Here is a 23,883-nt window from a genome sequence, read left to right on the forward strand (position 1 = left end):
ATGCTCAGTATGCTTTGACATTTCATCATGAATAGCCGAACGATCTGCCACAACGTCGAATTTTCAGTGAATGGGCCCTAGAAAAGTTGGCAGAAAATCCGCTTTTTTATCGACAAAATTGCCGCATTTGGAGTGAAAAGCAACCAGAAGCCGTTCAAGAACTGCCCATGCATCCCGAAAAATGCACTGTTTGGTGTGGTTTGTACGCTGGTGGAATCATTGGACCGTATTTTTTCAAAGATGCTGTTGGACGCAACGTTACGGTGAATGGCGATCGCTATCGTTCGATGCTAACAAACATTTTGTTGCCAAAAATGGAAGAACTGAACTTGGTTGACATGTGGTTTCAACAAGATGGCGCTACATGCCACACAGCTCGCGATTCTATGGCCATTTTGAGGGAAAACTTCGGAGAACAATTCATCTCAAGAAATGGACCGGTAAGTTGGCCACCAAGATCATGCGATTTGACGCCTTTAGACTATTTTTTGTGGGGCTACGTCAAGTCTAAAGTCTACAGAAATAAGCCAGCAACTATTCCAGCTTTGGACAACATTTCCGAAGAAATTCGGGCTATTCCGGCCGAAATGCTCGAAAAAGTTGCCCAAAATTGGACTTTCCGAATGGACCACCTAAGACGCAGCCGCGGTCAACATTTAAATGAAATTATCTTCAAAAAGTAAATGTCATGGACCAATCTAACGTTTCAAATAAAGAACCGATGAGATTTTGCAAATTTCATGCGTTTTTTTTAAAAAAAAAGTTATCAAGCTCTTAACAAATCACCCTTTAGTAAACAAATATGGGAAACATTTAAATCTGAAGCAATTTTAAGGAAACTTCGCAAAAGTTTATTTATGATTTATCGCTCGATATATATGTATTAGAAGTTTAGGAAAATTAAAGTTATTTTTACAACTTTTCGACTAAGCAGTGGCGATTTTACAAGGAAAATGTAAAAATATGGGAGCTAAATCTAAATCTGAACCGATGTCAACCAAATATGGCACGCATAGCTACAATGCTAATTCTACTCCCTGTGCATAATTTCAACTAAATCGGAGTTAAAAATTGGCCTCTGTGGTTATATGAGAGTAAATCGGGCGAAAGCTATATATGGGAGATATATCTAAATCTGAACCGATTTCAACCAAATTTGGTACGCATAGCTATAATGCTAATTCTACTCCCTGTGCAAAATTTCAATTAAATCGGACTAAAAGATTGGCCGCTGTGGTCATATGAGTGTAAATTTGGCGAACGATACATATGGGAGCTATATCTAAATCTGAACCGATTTCAATAAAATTTGGCATACTTGACTACACTACTAATTGTTCTCCTAGTGCAAAATTTCAACCAAATTGGGGTAAAACTCTGGCTTCTGGGACCGTATTAGTCCATATCGGGAGAAAGATATATATGGGAGATATATCTAAATCTGAACCGATTTGAATAAAATTTGGCACATTTGACTATAGTTTTAATTGTTCTTCTTGTGCAAAATTTTAAGCAAATTAGGGTAAAACTCTGGCTTCTGGGGCCATATAAGTCCATATAGGGCGAAATATATATATGGGAGCTATATCTAAATCTGAACCGATTTCTTCCAAAAATCAATAGGGTTCTATTCTGAGCCAAAGCACATACTTGTGCCAAATTTGAAGTCGATTGGACTAAAATTGCGACCTAGACTTTGATTACAAAAATTTTACGGACAGACGGACATGGCTATATCGACTCAGGAGCCCACCCTGAGCATTTTTGCCAAAGACACTATGTGTCTATCTCGTCTCCTTCTGGGTGTTGCAAACATATGCACTAACTTATAATACCCTGTTCCACAGTGTGGCGCAGGGTATAGACATTGAATGAAAAGAACTTCCTGAGTAGTTAAAATAAAGAACATCTATGCGAGGACATTTTTGGAAGAGTGTTTAAAGTTGTGCCTTTAGAAGTACTTCAAAATTTTTTTGCCTTGTCCAATAGTCGATTAACTTTTCATCAAAATCGTTTTGGAGGAGATGGATAGGAGATGTTTTTCACCATTTTTGTAAAGACTTGAAGCCTTGCATAATATCTACTTGAGGTGGACGAACTCTGAATTTGGAAATTAATTTTTAAAAGACTTAATATCGTTAATATATTTTTAAAGTACTTTGATAGCACATAAGGAAAGAAGATGACAAAAAAAAAACAAGTATATACGGCCGTAAGTTTGGCCAGACCGAAGCTTATGTACCCTCCACCATGGATTGCGTAGAAACTTCTACTGAAGACTGTCATCCACAATCGAATTACTTGGGTTGCGGTAACTTTTGCCGATGACAAGGTATCTTAAAGCTTCCTAATACCGTAATATATACCACGTAGCCCATACGTGGTATATATTAAACTTAAAATGGCCGATTAAATACGTATATAATTAAGTTTGACAAAATTTTCTATAGAAATAAAATTTTGACAAAATAAAATTTTGACAACATTTTCTATAGAAGTAAAATTTGGACAAAATTTTCTATAGAAATACGATTTTAACAAAATTTTCTATAGAAATAACATTATGACAAAATTTTCTATAGACATAAAATTTTTACTAAATTTTCAAAAGATTTAAAATTTTGACAACATTCTCTATAGAATTTAAATTTTGACAACATTTTCTACAGAAATACAATTTTGCCAACATTTTCTATAGAAAACTCAAATTTTAAAGAGAATTGTGTCCTAAAATTATCCTAACCAATACCAAAATCATTGGTCTAATGACAATATCTTTGGAACAGGGCAAGTTCTTTTTCCAGTTTGATTAAGGTTTAAAACGGTATCGCTTACATAATGGTTTAACTTACTAAATATCGTGATTACATTTTATCCTGCGTTAATTTTAATTTTTATCCTTATATACATTTCAAAAATTTTCCTTTGTTTTCATTAAAAAACTTTGTTCAAACAACCCTTACTTTTAAACTTCCTGAGATCTAATCCATTCATGATTATATTCATTACGCTTTGGTTTTGTTATTTTGTTGGAGAGTTCTTTAAATTTATGATAAATTATCACTTAAAAATCCATCATAACCCAAAGAAAATTGTATTTTAAGTAATATGGCTCAATAAGTGAAAGTTCATAACGGAGAGGAAGAGGAAAACGTACTGAGATATACATATAAACGAATCTCCAACATGACCATAAAACGGAATTCGTTTATTATGGGCTGACACGAAATTTATGACCATGTGGGCTATAAACCCCATCACATCACATTACAGTTAGGCGGTTTGCCATCATGTGAAATTCACTTTTTTGCTGCTATGCCTATAAAAAATCATAAAGATTTGGAAGAAACAAAGAAGAAGAAAAAAAAAACTGAAACATAAAGAGAACAGCTTGGAATGGTGGATGTGGATGTCAGGGACGTTGTTAAGAAATAAGCGAATATATCCAAAAACCAAGTAACTCCACTTTGTATGACAATAATCTTATAGACCCGTTTCAATGATCATTAAAGATCCGTTCCTGGCACACTGAAAAAAATATTGTCGTGAGGCCAAAGATGTCATGTCCTTAAAATGCGAATGCAAATTTTGTTTAGCTTAGAAGACGCATTTCACTAATATAAAGTTTTTTCCTTGTCCAAAAGTCGATAAGCGATTTGACTTAAAAATGGGTATCATAAAATGAAAGAAAAAAATTTAGGGCTAAGGTCAACTTGACTTTAATAATTCATAAAAATTCTTTAAAATTAATGAAATTGTCTTTAAATTTGTTGTACATGATTTTCAACACTTTTTTTAAAGACGTTTTTTACTTGAAACATTGCATAATTTCTAGTGGAAGTCGAGTCTTAATTTAGAAAATAAAGTTGTTGTTAACTCTTTTTTAAAGGACTCTGATAGCATATGATAGCATAAGAAAAAACGCTGAAAAAACGAAAAATCAAAATTTGCTTCCTAGAAGCAAGTACACAAAACCCAAATTTAAAAGAGAATTGTGTCTTAAAAGTATCCTTACTTGTATTCTCCGCTTCTTTGGCTCGGAATCAATACCAAAATTGTTAAAGTAAAGACAAAATCTTTAGAACCGGGCATGCTTTCTTTTCAGTGTATATGGTACAATGGATGAGTACGCTTATGTGTATTTATGTACATATTGGCAACAATGGCATTTAAGGATAACTGAAATAAAAAAGGGACTAGAAAGATTCTAATGGGGAGCTGTAGTCTGTCCCATTCTGTGTCAGTCAGTATTGACAGTGAACTTCATTTAGTAGGTATGAGTTTATATGGTGGCTATATTAACAAAAAACAAGTATATACGGTCGTAAGTTCGGCCAAGCCGAAGCTTATGTACCCTCCATCATGGATTGCGTAGAAACTTCTTCTAAACACTGCCATCCACAATCGAATTACTTAAGTTGCGGTAACGCTTGCCGATGGCAAGGTATCTTAAAACCTCCTAACACCATCTTCTAAATTGTATGTAAGTCCAAACGTGGTATATATTAAATCAAAAAAGATCGATCCAATACGTATATAATTCAGTTTGACAAAGTAGACATAAAATTTTGACAAAATTTTCTACAGAAATAAAATGTTCTATAGAAATAAAATTTTCACAAAATTTTCTATAGAAATAAAAATTTTCACAAAATTTTCTATAGAAAGAAAATTTTGACAAAAATTTCTACAGCAATAAAATTGTAACAAAATTTTCTATAGAAATAAAATCTTGGTAGATTATTTTTGGCTCGAGCGGCAACCATGATTATGAACCGAATAAAATTTGAACAAAATTTTCTATAGAAATAAAATTTTGACAAAATTTTCTATAGAAATAAAATTTTGACGATGATGAACATTTCATTATGAACCGAATAAAATTTTGACAAAATTTTCTATAGAAATAAAATTTTGACAAAATTTTCTATAGAAATAAAATTTTGGTAGATTATTTTTGGCTCTAGTGGCAACCATGATTATGAACCGATATGGACCAATTTTTGTGTGATTTGACCAATTGTTGTATGGTTGTTAGCGACCATATACTAACACCACGTTCCAAATTTGAACCGGATCGGATGAATTTTTCTCCTCCAAGAGGAGGTCAAATCTGGAGAACGTTTTATATGGGGGCTATATATAATTATGGACCGATATGGACCAAATCTGGCACGGTTGTTAAAGATCATATACTAACACCATGTTCAAAATTACAACCGGATTGGATGAAATTTGCTTTTCTTGGAGACTTCGCAAGCCAAATCTGGGGATCGGCTTATATGGGGGCTATATATAATTATGAACCGATGTGGACCAATTTTTGCATGGTTATTAGAGACAATATAACAATATCATGTACCAAATTTCAGGCGGATCGGATGAAATTTGCTTCTCTTTGAGGCTCCGCAACCCAAATCTGGGGATCGGTTTATATGGGCGCTATATATAATTATGGACCGATGTGGAACAATTTTTGCACAGTTGTTAGAGACCATATACCAATACCATGTACCAAATTTCAGCCGGATCGGATGCAATTTGCTTCTCTTTGAGGCTTCACAAGCCAAATCAGGAGATCGGTTTATATGGGGTCCATATATAATTATGGACCGATGTGGACCAATTTTTGCATGGTTCTTAGAGACCATATACCAACATCATGTACCAAATTTCAGCCGGATCGGATGCAATTTGCTTCTCTTTGAGGCTTCGCAAGCCAAATCTGGAGATCGGTTTATATGGGGTCTATATATAATTATGGACCGATGTGGACCAATTTTTGCATGGTTGTTAGAGACCATATACCAACATCATGTACCAAATTTTAGCCGGAACGGATGAAATATGCTTCTCTTAGAGGCTCCACAAGCCAAATCTGGGGATCGGTTTATATGGGGGCTATATATAATTATGGACCGATGTGGACAAATTTTTGCACGATTGTTAGAGACCATCTACCAACACCATGTACCAAATTTCAGCCGGATCGGATGAAATATGCTTCTCTTAGAGGCTCCACAAGCCAAATCTGGGGATCGGTTTATATGGGGGCTATATATAATTATGGACCGATGTGGACCAATTTTTGCATGGTTTTTAGAAACCATATACCAACACCATATACCAAATTTCAGCCCGATCGGATGAAATATGCTTCTATTAGAGGCTCCACAAGCCAAATCTGAGGGTCCCTTTATATGGGGGCTATACGTAAAAGTGGACCGATATGGCCCATTTTCAATACCGTCCGACCTACATCGATAACAACTACTTGTGCCAAGTTTCAAGTCGATAGCTTGTTTCGTTCGGAAGTTAGCGTGATTTCAACAGACGGACGGACGGACGGACGGACGGACGGACGGACGGACGGACGGACGGACATGCTTAGATCGACTCAGAATTTCACCACGACCCAGAATATATATACTTTATGGGGTCTTAGAGCTATATTTCGATGTGTTACAAACGGAATGACAAAGTTAATATACCCCCATCCTATGATGGAGGGTATAATAATATACCCCCATCCTATGATGGAGGGTATAAAAAAACAAGTGTATACGGCCGTAAGTTCGGCCAGGCCGAATCTTATGTTCCCTCCACCATGGACTGTCATCCTCAATCGAATTAATTGGGTTGTGGTATCTTAAAACTTCTTAACATCGTTTTCTAAATTGTGAGTTAGTCCATACGTGGTATATAAAGGGTGATTCTTTTGAGGTTAGGATTTTCATGCATTAGTATTTGACAGATCACGTGGGATTTCAGACATGGTGTCAAAGAGAAAGATGCTCAGTATGCTTTGACATTTCATCATGAATAGACTTACTAACGAGCAACGCTTGCAAATCATTGAATTTTATTACCAAAATAAGTGGCAGAAAATCCGCTTTTTTATCGACAAATTTTGTTCAGCGATGAGGCTCATTTCTGGTTGAATGGCTACGTAAATAAGCAAAATTGCCGCATTTGGAGTGAAGAGCAACCAGAAGCCGTTCAAGAACTGCCCATGCATCCCGAAAAATGCACTGTTTGGTGTGGTTTGTACGCTGGTGGAATCATTGGACCGTATTTTTTCAAAGATGCTGTTGGACGCAACGTTACGGTGAATGGCGATCGCTATCGTTCGATGCTAACAAACTTTTTGTTGCCAAAAATGGAAGAACTGAACTTGGTTGACATGTGGTTTCAACAAGATGGCGCTACATGCCACACAGCTCGCGATTCTATGGCCATTTTGAGGGAAAACTTCGGAGAACAATTCATCTCAAGAAATGGACCGGTAAGTTGGCCACCAAGATCATGCGATTTGACGCCTTTAGACTATTTTTTGTGGGGCTACGTCAAGTCTAAAGTCTACAGAAATAAGCCAGCAACTATTCCAGCTTTGGAAAACAACATTTCCGAAGAAATTCGGGCTATTCCGGCCGAAATGCTCGAAAAAGTTGCCCAAAATTGGACTTTCGGAATGGACCACCTAAGACGCAGCCGCGGTCAACATTTAAATGAAATTATCTTCAAAAAGTAAATGTCATGGACCAATCTAACGTTTCAAATAAAGAACCGATGAGATTTTGCAAATTTTATGCGTTTTTTTTAAAAAAAAAGTTATCAAGCTCTTAACAAATCACCCTTTATTAGACACAAAAGGTATGTATAGGTAAGTCTACAAATAATCGATATGGACTTTTGCACGGTACGTAGAGAGCCAGAATTGAAATAGGGGGGTCGCTTATATGTGGGTTATATACAATTATGAATTTGATATGGACCAATTGTTGTGTGATTGGGGATCGATTTATCTGAGGGATATATATAACTATTGACCGATATGGACCTAGTTAGGCATGGTTGTTAACGGCTATATACTAGCACAATGTACCAAATTTCAACGGACTCGGATGAAATTTGCTCCTCCAAGTGGATCCAAACCCAAATCTAGGGATCGGTTTATATGGGGGCAATATATGACTATGGACTGATATGGACCACTGGCATAGTTGTTAAATATCATATACTACCACCACGTACCAAATTTCAACCAGATCGGATGAAATTTGCTTTTCCAAAAGGCACTGGAGGTCAAATCTGAGGATCTGTTTATATGGGACTATATAAATATAATTATGGAATGATATGAACGAATTCCTGCATGGTTGTTGGATACCATATACTAACATCACGTACCAAATTTCAACCGAATCGGATGAATTTTGGTCTTCCAAGGGGCTCCGGATGTCAAATCTGGGGATCGGTTTATATGGGGTCAAATCTGGTGATCGGTTTATATGGGGGCTATATATAATTATGGACCGATGTGAACCAATTTTTGCACGGTCATTAGAGACCTTATACTAACACCATGTACAGAATTTCAGCCGGATCGGATTAAATTTTCTTCTCTTAGAGGCTCCGCAAGCCAAATCGGGCGATCGGTTTATATGAGGGCTATATATAATTATTGACCGATGTGGACCAATTTTTGCATAGTTGTTAGAGACCATAAACAAACACCATATACAGAATTTCAACCGGATCGGATGAAATTTGCTTCTCTTAGAGGATCGGCAAGCCAAATTTGGGGGCCCGTTTATATGGGGGCTATACATTTGCAATACCATCTGACCTACATCAATAACAATTACTTGTTTCAGGTCGATAGCTTGTTTCGGACGGACATGCTCAGATCGACTCAGAATTTCACCACGACCCAGAATATATACTTTCTGGGTTCTTAGAGCAATATTTCGATGTGTTACAAACGGAATGACAAAGTTAATATACCCCCATCCTATGGTGGAGGGTATAACAATACAATCATTTTTTGGAACATTGTTTTTGAGGTCCGCAAAACAAACCTATTTCAAGGCAAATTAGAGGTAAGAAGAAATCATTATAAAACTAAATCTTAGCCAATAAGCTTTGTTTTATTTATTCATTTATATTGAGATATTGAATCTTTGAAATAAATATAACAAGTAAATACGGCGAAAAGTTTGGCCAGGCCGAATCCAATGTCCCCTCAGTCATGGTTTGCGAAGAAAGTTCGTCTAAAAACTGGCAACCACAATCGAAATACTTGGGTTTTGGTAACGTATGGAGTCTTTGTTAAATAACAAGAATAACATAACGGTTGGCTGATAAGTCCCCGGTCTAACATAGAAAAACACATTTTTTTGTCAAAATTCGTTTTTATTATTCAACATAGTTCCCTTCAAGAGCGATACAACGACTATAACGACCTTCCAATTTTTTGATACCATTTTGGTAGTACTCCTTCGGTTTTGCCTCAAAATAGGCCTCCGTTTCGGCGATCACCTCTTCATTGCAGCCAAATTTTTTCCCTGCGAGCATCCTTTTGAGCTCTGAGAACAAGAAAAAGTCGCTGGGGCCAGATCTGGTGGGGAAGCAATTCGAATCCCAATTCATGAATTTTTTCCATCGTTCTCAATGACTTGTGGCACGGTGCGTTGTCTTGGTGGAACAACACTTTTTTCTTCTTCATATGGGGCCGTTTTTCCGCGATTTTGAACTTCAAACGCTCCAATAACGCCATATAATAGTCACTGTTGATGGTTTTTCCCTTCTCAAGATAATCGATAAAAATTATTCCATGCGCATCCCAAAAAACAGAGGCCATTACTTTGCCAGCGAACTTTTGAGTCTTTCCACGCTTCGGAGACGGTTCACCGGTCGCTGTCCACTCAGCCGACTGTCGATTGGACTCAGGAGTGTAGTGATGGAACTGTGTTTCATCCATTGTCGCACACCGACGGAAAAACTCGGGTGTATTACTAGTTAACAGCTGCAAACACCGCTCAGAATCATCAACACGTTGTTGTTTTTGGTCAAATGTGAGCTCGCGCGGCACTCATTTTGCACAGAGCTTCCGCATATCCAAATATTGATGAATGATATGACCAACACGTTCCTTTGATATCTTTAAGGCCTCTGCTATCTCGATCAACTTCATTTTACGGTCATTCAAAATAATTTTGTGGAGTTTTTTGATGTTTTCGTCGGTAACCACCTCTTTCGGGCGTCCACTGCGTTCACCGACCTCCGTGCTCATTTAACCACGCTTGAATTTTGCATACCAATCAATTATTATTGATTTCCCTGGGGCAGAGTCCGGAAACTCATTATCAAACCAAGTTTTTGCTTCCACCGTATTTTTTCCCTTCAGAAAACAGTATTTTATCAAAACACGAAATTCCTTTTTTCCCATTTTTTCACAATAACAAAAGACGCTCTATCTCACAAACTAATTCACTTACAGACGTAAAATTTTGATACGAATCATTTGAAGGTTGGTACTATATAAAAATAATATGCATTTAATACTAGCGACGCCATCTATGTGGCAGACCGGGGACTTATCAGCCAACCTGTTATATTTAAAATTTCCCAAAAAACTCCAGATTTTCAATTTCAGAAAATTGGACAAAGACTACGGTTTCTAGAAGTTCAAAAAGTCCAATTGGGGGATTGGTATATATGGGCGTTATACTAGACCATGGACCGACACTCATCATTTTCGGCGCATCTCTTTATGGTCCTAAAATACTTCTAGTTTTCTCATTTCAGGAAAATTGGAGAAGAACCCCGGTTTCTACAAGCCTAAGAATTAAAATCGGGAGATCGGGCTATGGTCCTAAAATACTTCTAGATTTAAATTTTCAGGCAAATTGGATAAAAACTACGGGTTCTAGGAGCCAAAGAAGTAAAATCGGGAGATCGGTCCATATGGGGGCTATGCCAAAATATGGGCCGATATTCACCATTTTCAGGCAAATTGGAAAACAACTACGGTTTAAAATCGGCCTATATGGGAGCTATATTTTCGGCACACCTCTTCAGGGTCCAAAAATACCTCTAGATTTCCAATTACAGGCAAATTGGATAAAAGCTACGGTTTATAGAAGCCCAAGACCCCAAATCGGGAGGTCAGTTTATATGGGGACTATATCAAAACATGGACCGATATAGCCCATTTGCGAACTTAACTTGCCTGCAGACAAAATATGAGTTTGTTTCAGCGCGATTGCTTCATTATTGAAGACTCTAGCGTGATTAAGACAGACAACCAGATAGACGGACATGGTTATATCGTCTTAGAATTTCTCCCAGATCAAGAATATATATACTTTGTTTAGCGGGAAATCGAAATTTCGATGTGTTACAAACGGAATGATATACTTATTATACCAACATCACCATTCTATGGTGGTGGGTATAAAAATACATTTCCCATATATAATGTTCTCAATAATTTTTGTCCCAAACATAAAAAATTTTGCGCTGAACCATATCACAAAAAAAAAACTGCTCCACTGTGCGAACATACATACATATGTGATTTCAACTTTCACTAACAAATATTCCGTTAAGGGATTTTGAAACAAACACATGCAAGTAGTCACACACACACACACACACGAGTACGTAGGATTATGTTTTATGACTTTCGGTTTTTCGTTTAGAGAAGAACAGTTCGCACGTATTGTCAGTTTGTTGCGACGATGTGCGTCAAACGTTTTTATGCAATCCCCACGTCTAATGAGTAAAACACAAAAGTGCAAAAAACAAGGACCTCCCTCCACAAACCACAAATATGTCTGCGTGCCTGCCTGACTGACTGACTATTATGGCCGTTTGGTTGTCTATTTCAATTTTCTATTGGCAAGAGAACTCGAAAATGTAGACTCAAACAATGTCTCTTTTTTTATTTATTTGTAGACAAAAAGAACGGCTATGAAAGCAAAAAAAAAGCAAAATAGCAAAATGGCAAAAAAAAAAAACAAATGGTAGGTGGAACGGATGTCTGGTTACAACAATAATTTATCAACAGAAAACCAGAAAACAATAAGTCGGCTGGGAAAGGGGAAATTCAAACATCCAAACAAACAAAGAATGAAGGGATCAGTAAAAAAATTTTGCGAACATTAAAATGAAAGTGTAACAAGCACTGCTTATGTGTCTATTGATTTTTCTTTTGCGAATACTCCTCCTACACATAAAGGTCAACAAGGAAGGGAAAAATTAATAGCAGAACTTTCAACTCTCCACTTCTTCCACAGGCAAGAGTGTTATCTCATAGGCCAATCTTTGGACCCCTTCTACACTTAATATATTCGCAAGATCTACCTCACCAAGTTGAGCATATTAAAATGTACACCGATTTTTATACCCTCCACCATAGGATGGGGGTATATTAACTTTGTCATTCCGTTTGTAACACATCGAAATATTGCTCTAATATTCTAGGTCTTGGTGAAATTCTGAGTCGATCTGCGCATGTCCCTCCGTCCGTCTGTTGAAATCACGCTAACTTCCGAACGAAACAAGCTATCGACTTGAAACTTGGCACAATTAGTTGTTATTGATTTAGGTCGGATGGTATTGCAAATGGGCCATATCGGTCCACTTTTACCTAAGAGAAGCAAATTTCACCCGATCCGGTACATGGTGTTAGTATATGGTCTCTAACAACCATGAAAAAATTGGTATGCATCGGTCCATAATTATATATAAAGTGTGATATGGTCAAAATTTGGTCAAGAGAAAACGCGTGTAAATCGGTGAAATCGTTTATTTAAAAAATCAAATTAAATTTCTTTTTCAAGTTCAATTAGTATAAAATTCAGGAAAAATATTCAGTTAGGCTTTCGCTTTTCCAAATCCGAATTGCCGGGCCTCACGCTTGACACCTGCCATCAGATTTTGTACAGCCACCTTGTCCACCTTCTTCGCCGCAGAAAGCCAGTTTGCCTTGAACTGCTGCTAGTCCTTAGCAGTTTTTTTGGTCTTCTTTAGTTTCCGCTTGACAATAGCCCAGTATTTCTCAATTGGGCGGAGCTCTGGAGTTTTGGGAGGGTTCTTGTCCTTGGGAAGCACCTGCACGTTGTTGGCGGCGTACCACTCCATGGCCTTTTTACCGTAATGGCAAGATGCCAAATCTGGCCAAAACAGTACGGAACAACCGTGTTTCTTCAGGAAAGGCAGCAGACGTTTATTCAAACAATCTTTCACGTAAATTTCTTGGTTGACAGTCCCGGAAGCTATGAAAATGCTGCTTTTCAAGCCACAGGTACAGATGACTTGCCAAACCAGATATTTCTTTGCGAACTTTGACAGTTTTATGTGCTTGAAAATATCTGCTACCTTTCCCCTTCCTTTTGCCGTATAAAACTCCTGTCCCGAAAGCTACTTGTAGTCGGCTTTGACGTAGGTTTCGTCGTCCATTACCACGCAGTCAAACTTCGTCAGCATCGTCGTGTACAGCCACCGGGATCGCGCTTTGGCCGTCGTATTTTGTTTATCATCGCGATTTGGAGTCACTACCTTCTTGTCAGTCGATAGTCCGGCTCGTTTTTTGGCTCGATGCAGGGTTGTAGACGATACACCCAGCTTATTTGCGGCATCTCGGAGAGAGAGGTTAGGGTTTCGCTTGAAACTACCGGCAACTCTTTATGTCGTCTCAGCGGCTTCCGGTTTTCGATTTCCCCCCGATCCAGACTTCCTGGCTGTCGACAAACGTTCCCCAAACACTTTAATTACATTTGTAACGGTTGATTTGGCAACTTTTAGCGATTTTGCCAGCTTTGCGTGCGAGTAGCTCGGATTTTCGCGATGCGAGAGCAAAATTTTGATACGCTGCTCTTCTTGCTTGGACGGCATTTTTACAACTGAAGAGTAAATTCCAATATCAAAACAGGAGCAACATTCTACACACACATCTTCAAAATGAGGTTCAGGTTTTTTAAATGCAAAATTGAAAGAAATACGTCAAGTTTATATTGACCAAATTTTGACCGTATCACCCTTTATTGTACTGCTCAGCCATCTCGTTGATAGATTTGCGGCAGTCTATGGCCGTTTTCGAGTTAAGGAACACAGAGTCCAAGGATTTTATTGCAGGTTGACTGTCTGAGTATATATTAATGCCAATATTTGTTGGAACATTACTTCTCAGCCAATTCACCACCTCTCTTATTGCCAATATTTCAACCTGAAAAACACTTCAGTGATTAGGTAATCTTTTCGCTATTCGAATTTCCAGATCTTTAGAATATACTCCGAACCCCACTTGTCCATTCAATTTGGAGCCATCAGTATAGAAATCTATATATCTTTTATTCCCCGGGGTCTGTGTACACCACGCCTCACTGTTGGGAATTAGAGTTTCAAACTTTTTGTCGAAAGGTGGTTTTGCCAGGGTGTAATCCACTACGTTAGGCTCATCTGGCATTACTTTGAGGACCGAACTATGACCGTAAATTTTTTCCGACCACAGCCATAGCTCGCGCAACCGCACAGCCGTTGTTGCAGCTGGCTGTTTGGCCAAAATGTCTAAAGGCAGTAGATGTAGCATGACATTAAGGGAGTCTGTTCCTGTCTTACTAAATGCGCCTGAAATACATAAGCTCGCCATACGCTGAACTTTATCTAAACAAGTCGGTTTCTGAAGTGCCGGCCACCAGACTACAACACCATATAGCATTATAGCTCTAACCACTGCCAATGCACAATTTTTGGTTTTAGTCCCCACTTTTTTCCTATTGCCTTTTTGCACGAGTACAAAGCTACCGTGGCTTTTCTCGCCCTCTCTTCAATATTAAGCCTAAAATTCAGCTTGCTGTCCAAAATAACGCCAAGGTATTTTGCACACTCACCAAAGGGAATATACTTGTTTTTATTAAATTTAAGATAAAAGTTTTGGAAATTTGCGTCCTTCCGGTAAAGTCGTATATCTCTGAACGAAGGCAAATTTTCCTTTAATCTTTGGAACGAAGTAACATTTTTTATGAGTTTATAAAGGAATATAAGCCTTTATGATATAAAAAATTCTAGTCTAGAAAATTGACTTTAGACTCTGTTTATATATGGCTCCAAAAAAAATTGGAAGGACATCGGATAGTATCATATATTTTGGACTTCAGTATGGTGAAGTTTATAATATACACCCAGAGAAGGAATATGATCAGCTCCTAGAGCAAAGTGTTATTTTTGGACTGTGAAATTTTTCTCGGAAATTATGTTTCTGATTTCGAAAACCATTTTATGTTTGGCAAGAGAACAAATTGGGCAAAACTGTTCCATGTTCTCCATCCAAATATAATTTTTTGCTCTAGGAGGTGATCATACTCGTTCTCTGCGTGTTGTCGTTGCCACTCGACATTAGACATCCCTTAGTTGTATTTCTAGGTGGATGTTCTTTAGATTGTTGACATTGGTCCGTTTTTCAGCTCATTTAAAGTAGAAATTCTCAATATAGCTACATGGTGCACATTTTTCTTTTCACTTAGACTCATCATCATCGTATTGTTGCATGAGATTCATTTATGAAAGTTAATTTTTATGGCATATGCGTTACAGCTGTATGAGTTATATAAAAGATTTCAACAAACACACACATGGACAGACAGTAAATCAGGCAAACATGTGAGTGACAATCTTTTCAACTAAAGTGACAGTATCAGCGACAGCCATATCAACATCAACATCCAATGGATGTGTGCGCTCAAACGGTGGAAGTCTTTTGTGAACAAGAAACATGACTAGAATGAACTTTTTGCAACAGCTCCAATGGAGCATAGTGTTTGAAAACCCAAAATATTTAATTAAATCACTAAACTTAAATACTAAGATAAGTTACTGTGTTTAGAATTAAGTACAGTCAGAGTTATCGTGTGTAAATGTTAACTTGAGAGAATGAAAGCAGTAGAAGACAAAACAATGAGATCATGAACCATGTTGATCGGAACACACCAAAAACATTTTTTCTGATTTAATCATGAACTTGATTGATCCAGTTAATTTTTTATTGAAATGTCTTCAATCACAGAAATTATAGTATTAATTAAAAAAATTAATTGACAGCCAATTAAAAAGTTAATTGATCCAATTAAAAAATTAATTGATAATATTAATTTGTGTGATTGATTTTTGATTCAATTAAAAAATTTGTTGAATCAATTAAATTTTTAATTGAATATTTTTTAAAACTCAATTAAGATTTCAATTTAATTGGAAAAATGTTCGTGAAATTTTTTTCTGTGAACGGTGGGAAGGCTGAGAAAAATGTATCGCCCAGACCAATAAACAATGGAAAAATACTAAAAGAGGGTAAGACGACAGTTGGAAGGCTCATGGGAATAATTACCAGATATTCACAGTTTCCGGAGCATCACGTGATGTGTCTTTGTCCTTGTAGCTATAGGTATGAACGTGACACGAAATTGTGTTCGCATTCGTATTTAAAGGATAAGACATCTTTGGCCTCACTACAATATTTTTTTCAGTGTAGGCTCACGAAAATAATCCCGCTCACGAACATAATAACATTTGCTAGTTGAATTCGCTTGTAATTTTAGTGACACCTATAATGTTAGGAGTTTAATAACTCTCCCGATTTTGTAGCATACAACGTTCTAGGAATTCCTAATAGTGGCAAGTCTGCTCTGAACCAATATGTAGTGGCACGCATCTGGTATCCGGCCTCTGCTCGTCGGCTATCGGTGGGGTTCAAACTTAACTACCAGGTTCAGTATGTGCCAAAAAAACCACAGAATAACTATTACTTAAAATATGCGTGCGATAAAATAAGATGGATAGGATAGAAAGAATCGGGAAAAAATTAAGAAAACTCGATGCTAAGCAGATGTGTGGATGTTGACATCTGATATTACCCCTCCCAACCTTGACCATGAGCCGTATGCAATGAATTTATACATGGTCCCAAACAACCTTCAACCCATCTCCCAGTTAGGAAATCAAAAAAAATATATATTTAGTGCTCCATAATTATTTATTCAACCGAATAATTCATAGAAAACATTTCAACTTAAAATCAAGGCAACTTGCAAAGGAATTCAATTAATATTTCGAAATAATCCAAAAGCATTTAATACGAAACGAAATTTGTAAAAAAAAAAAAATACTGAATTATACCAATACAAAATTTCCTTAACACTAATCATTATATTCCTAATATTCTATTTTATCCCAAAAAAGTGCAAATGCAAAGCAAGGAAAAAAAAAATACACTATTGATATGCAGAGATCGGTTATTTCACGAGTAATTACAGAAACAAAATAGCTGAAAAAGAATATATCCAGTTCGGATATCATGGTATATATAAATATGTATATGTATATGTATATGAGTGGTTAAATATATTTGTACCGCGAAAAATCCAATAATATTCAAAGATAAACCGAAATCATTTTTAATAACGAAAAAAAAGTAAATTAAACCAAAACCAGATTTAAATTAATTTTTAACTTTTACTTTTACTAATTTTTAGGTTTTCCGAAATTTAAAATAATAAAAAAACGAAAAAATCAAGTTTAAGCAAAATATAAAATTATTTTTTTTCAACACGATAGGATTCGATAGCAAAACCCTCTCTCACACTAGGGCTTAGGATCACGATATTGAATCTCAATTTCCAAGATACGCGTTATTTTAAATTGTCGAATCATAAAAAAACGAGAAAAACCGAAAATTAAAGAAAATTAATTTTCACTCAACTGAGCCGGGATTCGATAGTGTGGCTTTATACGTCCATACAACAACAACAATACAAGATACACTTTACATATAATCAAAATCAAAACTTTGTCACCGTTATCGAGATTTTATATCAATCACTGCTATTTTTACTTTCAAAATCATATAAAACAATTTCTAATAAGATAAAAATGCGTTACTTTGCACAAAAGAAATAAAACCACATCACCCAAACCGGGCTCGAACCTACGACCTCACGATTGCAAGCCGCGAATCTTACCACTAGGCTAACTAATGACTTATGGGTGGTTGGCCAAATGCACAATTATAATGAGTGGCAAATACTGTTTTTAATTACACTAAAATATATATTCACCACACCATCATAAAAGTCCGTAATAAATAATATTTGATTTTATATAAATAAAAAAAAGTATTTATTTTATTAATTAACAAAACAACATAATAAAAAAAAATAAAACCAAAATGAAATTAAAAACAAGGAAATTGAAAATAAAAAAAAAAAAAATGACCGAAAGCGGGCTCGATCCCCCAACCTTCTGGTTGGAAGTCGTGAGTGCTCTCACTGGGCTATCAACGGATTTTTTGTTCTTTGGCAAACTAACTATGTCAGCATTGGGGTGACTTTTGATCGTGGTTACATGTAAAAAGATATTCACCTACACACCAAACATCAATATTAGGAGAAAATTCCCCTTCTTGGTGACTTTGCAAAATAATGATTTTTGTTGCAAAACTAAAACCAGTGTTTTGATGGTTGGTAATGCCGGGAATATGTATAGGAAAAGGAAATAAATGACTTACTACTTATTGGTTCCAACGATGAAGGATCCTTCATGGGATATCCGGTAAATCACTAAATTTTTGAATTTTAATTATATTGGTGTTGTTGGTGTTGTTGGTGTCGTAAATGTTGAAATATAATTGTATTTAATTGTCTTTGTGGGTTTTGGTTGATCTTAACTAATTAATTTACGACCGATTTTCACTCACATACATACGAAACCGAAACGATTTAAAAACACGATATCTGCATATTTACAACTCTTTAACTAAAAAAAATTAAATTAACTACTTTTAAACTAAGAACTTTTCCGGATTCAATTCAAATTTAATGTCTTTGTTTTACTTTAAACCGGACAGCAAAAACTATAAAAACTGTAGCGAACACTTTTCTTTTCACACAATCACTCCACAATATTCGTGGTTCGATCTGGACCAGCCAAAAAATCTATGGTATCCTCAGGAGAAAATAATAAAGATCATATAGGGGTCAATTCGGAAAATGTTGCGGGTTTTTCGCTGAGGGTTGCCCGTACCCATGCAGAGTGCTTCCAAGTCGGATATGCCCAAGGAAAATTCAAAAAAAAATAGGATGCCTAAAACACAAACAAGGTTTCCAAAAATAAGCATCGATGCTTGGATGGGACGAAACCAATACATGTATATTACCTTTTAGCGAAATAAAACAGCTTATGGTTTTCCTGCGCTCCTGGTATGGAAAAATGGTAAACCCGGTAAAATCAGGATAATTTTGTCCTGGCCCAAATCACAGGCCGGTGAAATGACTATTGGAGGCCAAAATACAGGAGAAATGCCACCGAATATCCTCTGGGAAAAATCCAAAAACCAAGGAATGTCCACAAATAGAAGAAATTTCGTCCAAATCCAATTTATCTCGTCCTAATTAATAACATACAAGTTTTCAATCCAAAGAACAAAGCACAGTCAATTCTTTTATTTTCATACTTACAAAATGAAAATACAAATTTTTAGTTCAGGATACAAAAAATTTAAATGTTCGCTGCGCTGTCCGATTTCAAATTGAACAATTGACGAGATAAACTGAGAATTTGGGCAAAAGAACTCCTATTTATAGCAAGAAAACGCAATGGAAAGCCAGCGTTAGTAGGCTGGATTTTTCCAAAAAAAATGTTGGAAAATTCCTGCTATTTCGAAAATGGTATGAACACCCACAAATCCAAAAAAAAGAAAAACATATTCAAGAACGCGATCAATAAATCAAGCTAGCAATTCTAGCGTTATCAATAGAGGGAATCACTATGAAAATAGTCAAGTCGTCCTTCAAGCTTTCGATAGCCCAGTGGACAACACCTTCGACTATGGTCACACACGCCCAGGTTCGGATCCTGGCAAAAACTCATTTTAGGATACTATTTTTTTATTTTATTTTATTTTATTTTATTTTATTTTACTTTATTTCATTTTATTTTATTTTATTTCATTTCCCCGAAAATATACTTAATTTACATCTATCTCATTCTGTAACACTACCTTCAACCTGAGTCTACCATATCGTAGACTAAGTTTTAAGTACTATTCAAATCCAAGCTTTATTTATGAAATCATAAAACCAATATTATAACCAAATTATTCGAATTACATGAAAGTGTAACAAAATGAATCCAAGTGCTACAAGCGACCCTACAATTCCCCCCCGCTAAAATCAGGTTTGGGGATCCGGAGGAGACACAAAGCTGATCCCGCTTGTAGCAAGAGGGATCAAATGAATCCAAAATTAAAACTATTGCCTTATATCTTTTGCATGATAAATACCAATTGCACGACCGTTCAAGTCTTCTAACTCATAGTAAACGTTGCCAATTTTCTTCCTTATTCTGGCCTTCAGGAAAGGTGGAGCCAATTTTGCATTATAACCCTTTTCAAAGTTGCTTTGTTTGAAATTCCTCCTATATACCTCCTGACCTTCTACGTAATTCACCACTCTGGAACGCAAGTTATACTGCCTCTCGTTTTGCTCCTGCCTTTTCGCCATATTCCTAGACGCATTTTCCCGAACAACATCCAAAGTATCATCCCTATCATAACGAACACCCCGATCTTCCAGCATTTCAAGCCTTCGCAAAAGGGAGTATGTCTTACCATTTGTGATCATATTCTGACCAAAAGCCATATAATATGGTGAGCTACCAATGGATGTGTGAAACGAAGATCGCAGAGAACAACTGATGCTGCTAAGGTATTCATCCCAAGAGCTATGGTCGTGCTTAAGGTAGGATCTAATCGCAGCTAGTACTGAACGATTCACTCGCTCCGAAGCATTAGCTTGGGGCGAATGTACCGCAGTACAAACATGATTGACACCATACGTTCCCATTAACTTCGCAAACTGAGAAGATTTAAATTGTGACCCGTTGTCGGATACAACAGTTTCGGGGGTACCAAAAGTGTGAAACAGTTCTTGCTCCATATATTTAACGACAACATCCGCAGTGAACTTCTTCACAGGCTTCAGAAAACAAAATTTACTGAAATGATCGACAACAATAAAAATTCCAATATTCCCTGCCTTGGAACGTGGGTAAGGACCGAGGAAATCAACGTATAATTTTTGGAAAAATCTGAATGTCTCGCTAGTCTTCCCCATTGGTGGTCGCATAGTAAAATTGGGATGTTTCGTACTCTTGCAAATCTCACACGAGTTAATGTACTCGCGAACATCGTTCACCAGATTAGGCCAAAAATAAAAACGACGAATCCTCTCCAAGGTCTTGTTTATACCGCAGTGGGACGAAAGTGGACTATCATGTGCCTTCCTAAGAAGCTCCAAAACTAATTCTTTGGGCACCCATAGTTTCCAAGCGAAATAATCTCGCAATTGATCTCCGGTGCAGTGTTCTGTCCGTCTGTAAAGAAAGCCATCGACTATCTTTAAATCTGGCGTCTTGTCAATTGTCTTACCAACTCTATCTAGTAAATCCAAATATTGTTGGCTCTTGAAATGTTCGGAATTCAAATCCACGAAAACTCCAGTCCTGTCTACATCGGACAATTCGAATATCTCGAGTTCGGACAAATCCTCACAGTTAGTACGCGAAAGTGCATCAGGAACTATATTTCTCGAACCTTTACGGTGCTCTATTTTAAACTTAAACCCTTGAAGCTTTAATGCCCATCGTGCCAACCTTGAATTGAGATCTGTTTGGGACATGAGCCACTTCAGTGAAGCGTGATCGGTCACTATAGTAAACTCATGTCCTTCCACATAAGCTCTAAATTTTTTTATGCTTAGCACAGCAGCTAAACATTCCTGTTCGGTGACTGTATATTTGCGTTGGGCTTGGTTCAGTTTCTTTGACATAAAGGCAATAGGAACTTCATCACCCTCCGCTGATTTTTGCACCAAAACGCCTCCTATACCAGTACTGCTAGCATCGCAATGAATATAAAATGGTTGCGAAAAATCTGGACTATGCAGCACTGGGGCGGTTGACATTACGGATTTTAATTCTTCAAAAGCTTTTTGAGCTTCTTCATTCCATACAAATTTCCTGTTAGCCTTTTGTAAATCCGTTAAAGGACTAGTAACCGACGCGTAATTCCTGATAAACTTTCGGTACCAACCAGACATACCCAAAAATCGTCTAAGTTGCTTAACAGACCGAGGTGTCGGGAAATCAACAATCGCTGAAACTTTCTCTGGATCTGTCTGAATAACCCCATGTCCAATAAGGTGACCAAGATAACGAACTTCAGGAACACAAAATTTCGACTTTTCAATATTAATTGTCAACCCTGCACTTTTGATCTGTTGCGAGATAATTAGCAAAACCTCTAAATGACGATCGAAAGAATCGGATACTATTAACAAATCGTCCAGATAGACAAACACCTCCGTTCGCAAATTCGCCGGTACCACCTTGTCCATCAGCCGTGACATGGTCTGAGGAGCATTGCATAAGCCAAAAGGCATAACTTTAAATTGATACAAGGGGCGGCCAGGAACGGTAAATGCTGTCTTATCTTTCGACGATTTGTTAAGAGGAATTTGCCAGAAGGCGTCCTTAAGGTCCAAGCTCGTTATGTACTCAGCACGAGGAAGTCGACTCAAAATGCCGTCAATATTGGGCAGAGGATAAGCATCCTTGACGGTAACTGAATTTACTTTCCGGCTGTCCAAACAGAGTCGAACTTTCCCCGGCTTGCGTACTAGAACCATGGGAGAAGACCACGCGCTATCTGACTCCTCTATGATGTCCATTGCTAGCATCCGATCAATCTCGTCATAAATTAGTTTCTCCATAGCAGGCGAAACGGGAAAATGGCGTTGCTTGATCGGCGTAGCATTACCTACATCAATCGTGTGAGAAATAACAGAGGTACGACCAAGTCCTTGCCTCGCAAACGATGGTATCATATCAACCACAGCCTGTAAACGACGTGTATCTAAATCTGACAATGGCTGTTGAATAGAAATCTCAGAAACCTGATTTGGACTAGGTTGCAAAACTAAAGAAGATAGTAAATCGGGCGGCAATAAATTAAACATTTTCCAGAAATCCATACCTAAATATAGATTTTGAGACAAATCCGGTACAATATAAAGGGAAATAGCTTTCGAAACCCCTTTAAATTCAATATCAGTATCCACTTTGCCCAGAACAGTAATACCCTTACCATCTGCGGTATGAACAAACGTCCTAAATCTCCTAAAAACCCGTTTAGAATCCAAAAATTCTTTAGCAGCATCAGATCCCAAACAGCTTACAGTTGCACCCGTGTCCAATAAACCACTAATAGTCCTACCAAAAAGTACAACAGGAGCATATGGCCTAACATCATCGTGTTTATCAGAACGAACAGACAGCAGTTCCCTACGCGTATGTTTAATAACATTCCAGAAATCACGCATACGCTCCGTAGAACGAGATTGCTTTTTAGTGAGTGGTGAACTGTTAAAAATCTCAGCCCGTTTAGCCTCATACTCAGCTAATCGTACATGGAAAGGCTTAAAGTAAGTCGGTGGATGTTTCCCAACTTCACCCCTTTTAGGTGAAAATCGATTAAAATTGGTCAAATCAGAAGAAACATAATCGCTATTAACTTGATTATTAGCATCCGTTAAAATAGAATTTGTCGATATAATTGGTTTTAAAATTTTTACTGGGGAAATAGAAATCGGAAAATCAGTTCCAGTATTCGGTCGTATAATTGGATCTTCAACATAAAAAGATTTTAATCGGTGTTCGTGCTCGATGATTTCGTCAGTTTGCGTGCACTTTTCAGCGCACTGGGCTGGCCGTTTTTTGGATTACAGGTAGAACAATTGGGCTTATAAATATTTGGAGCACCACAACCAAAGCAAAATATGGAACGATCTTCCAAACAATCCTGGTAACGGTGGCCACTTTTACGGCAATTCCAACAAACTAATGAAAGAGCGGATATTTCATCAAAATCCCCTAAAAGATCATCTGAATCTGCCAATAATTCATGAACGTTCTTACGAAAATTTGTCGGTTTTGACGGAAAATGTCGCTTACTAATATCCTGCAAAAAAAATTCTCTACGACGACATATAT

General features: G+C 37.1%; 1 long non-coding RNA gene and 1 pseudogene across 1 annotated transcript; both read right to left on the reverse strand.

Moving 5' to 3' along the window:
- LOC142239964 (uncharacterized) overlaps positions 1–15,561 on the reverse strand; it is a 56,696-nt pseudogene extending 41,135 nt beyond the window's left edge.
- A 2,533-nt stretch (positions 15,562–18,094) lies between these two features.
- Positions 18,095–19,368, reverse strand: LOC142240500 (uncharacterized). Its single transcript, XR_012723295.1, has 3 exons — positions 19,293–19,368; positions 18,992–19,222; positions 18,095–18,918 (listed from the first exon to the last, which is right to left on the reverse strand). It is a non-coding gene; the product is annotated as an uncharacterized LOC142240500 (long non-coding RNA).
- Between the last annotated feature and the right edge of the window lie 4,515 nt (positions 19,369–23,883).

This window comes from Haematobia irritans, chromosome 5 (assembly GCF_050003625.1).
Source record: "Haematobia irritans isolate KBUSLIRL chromosome 5, ASM5000362v1, whole genome shotgun sequence".
NCBI lineage: Eukaryota > Metazoa > Arthropoda > Insecta > Diptera > Muscidae > Haematobia > Haematobia irritans.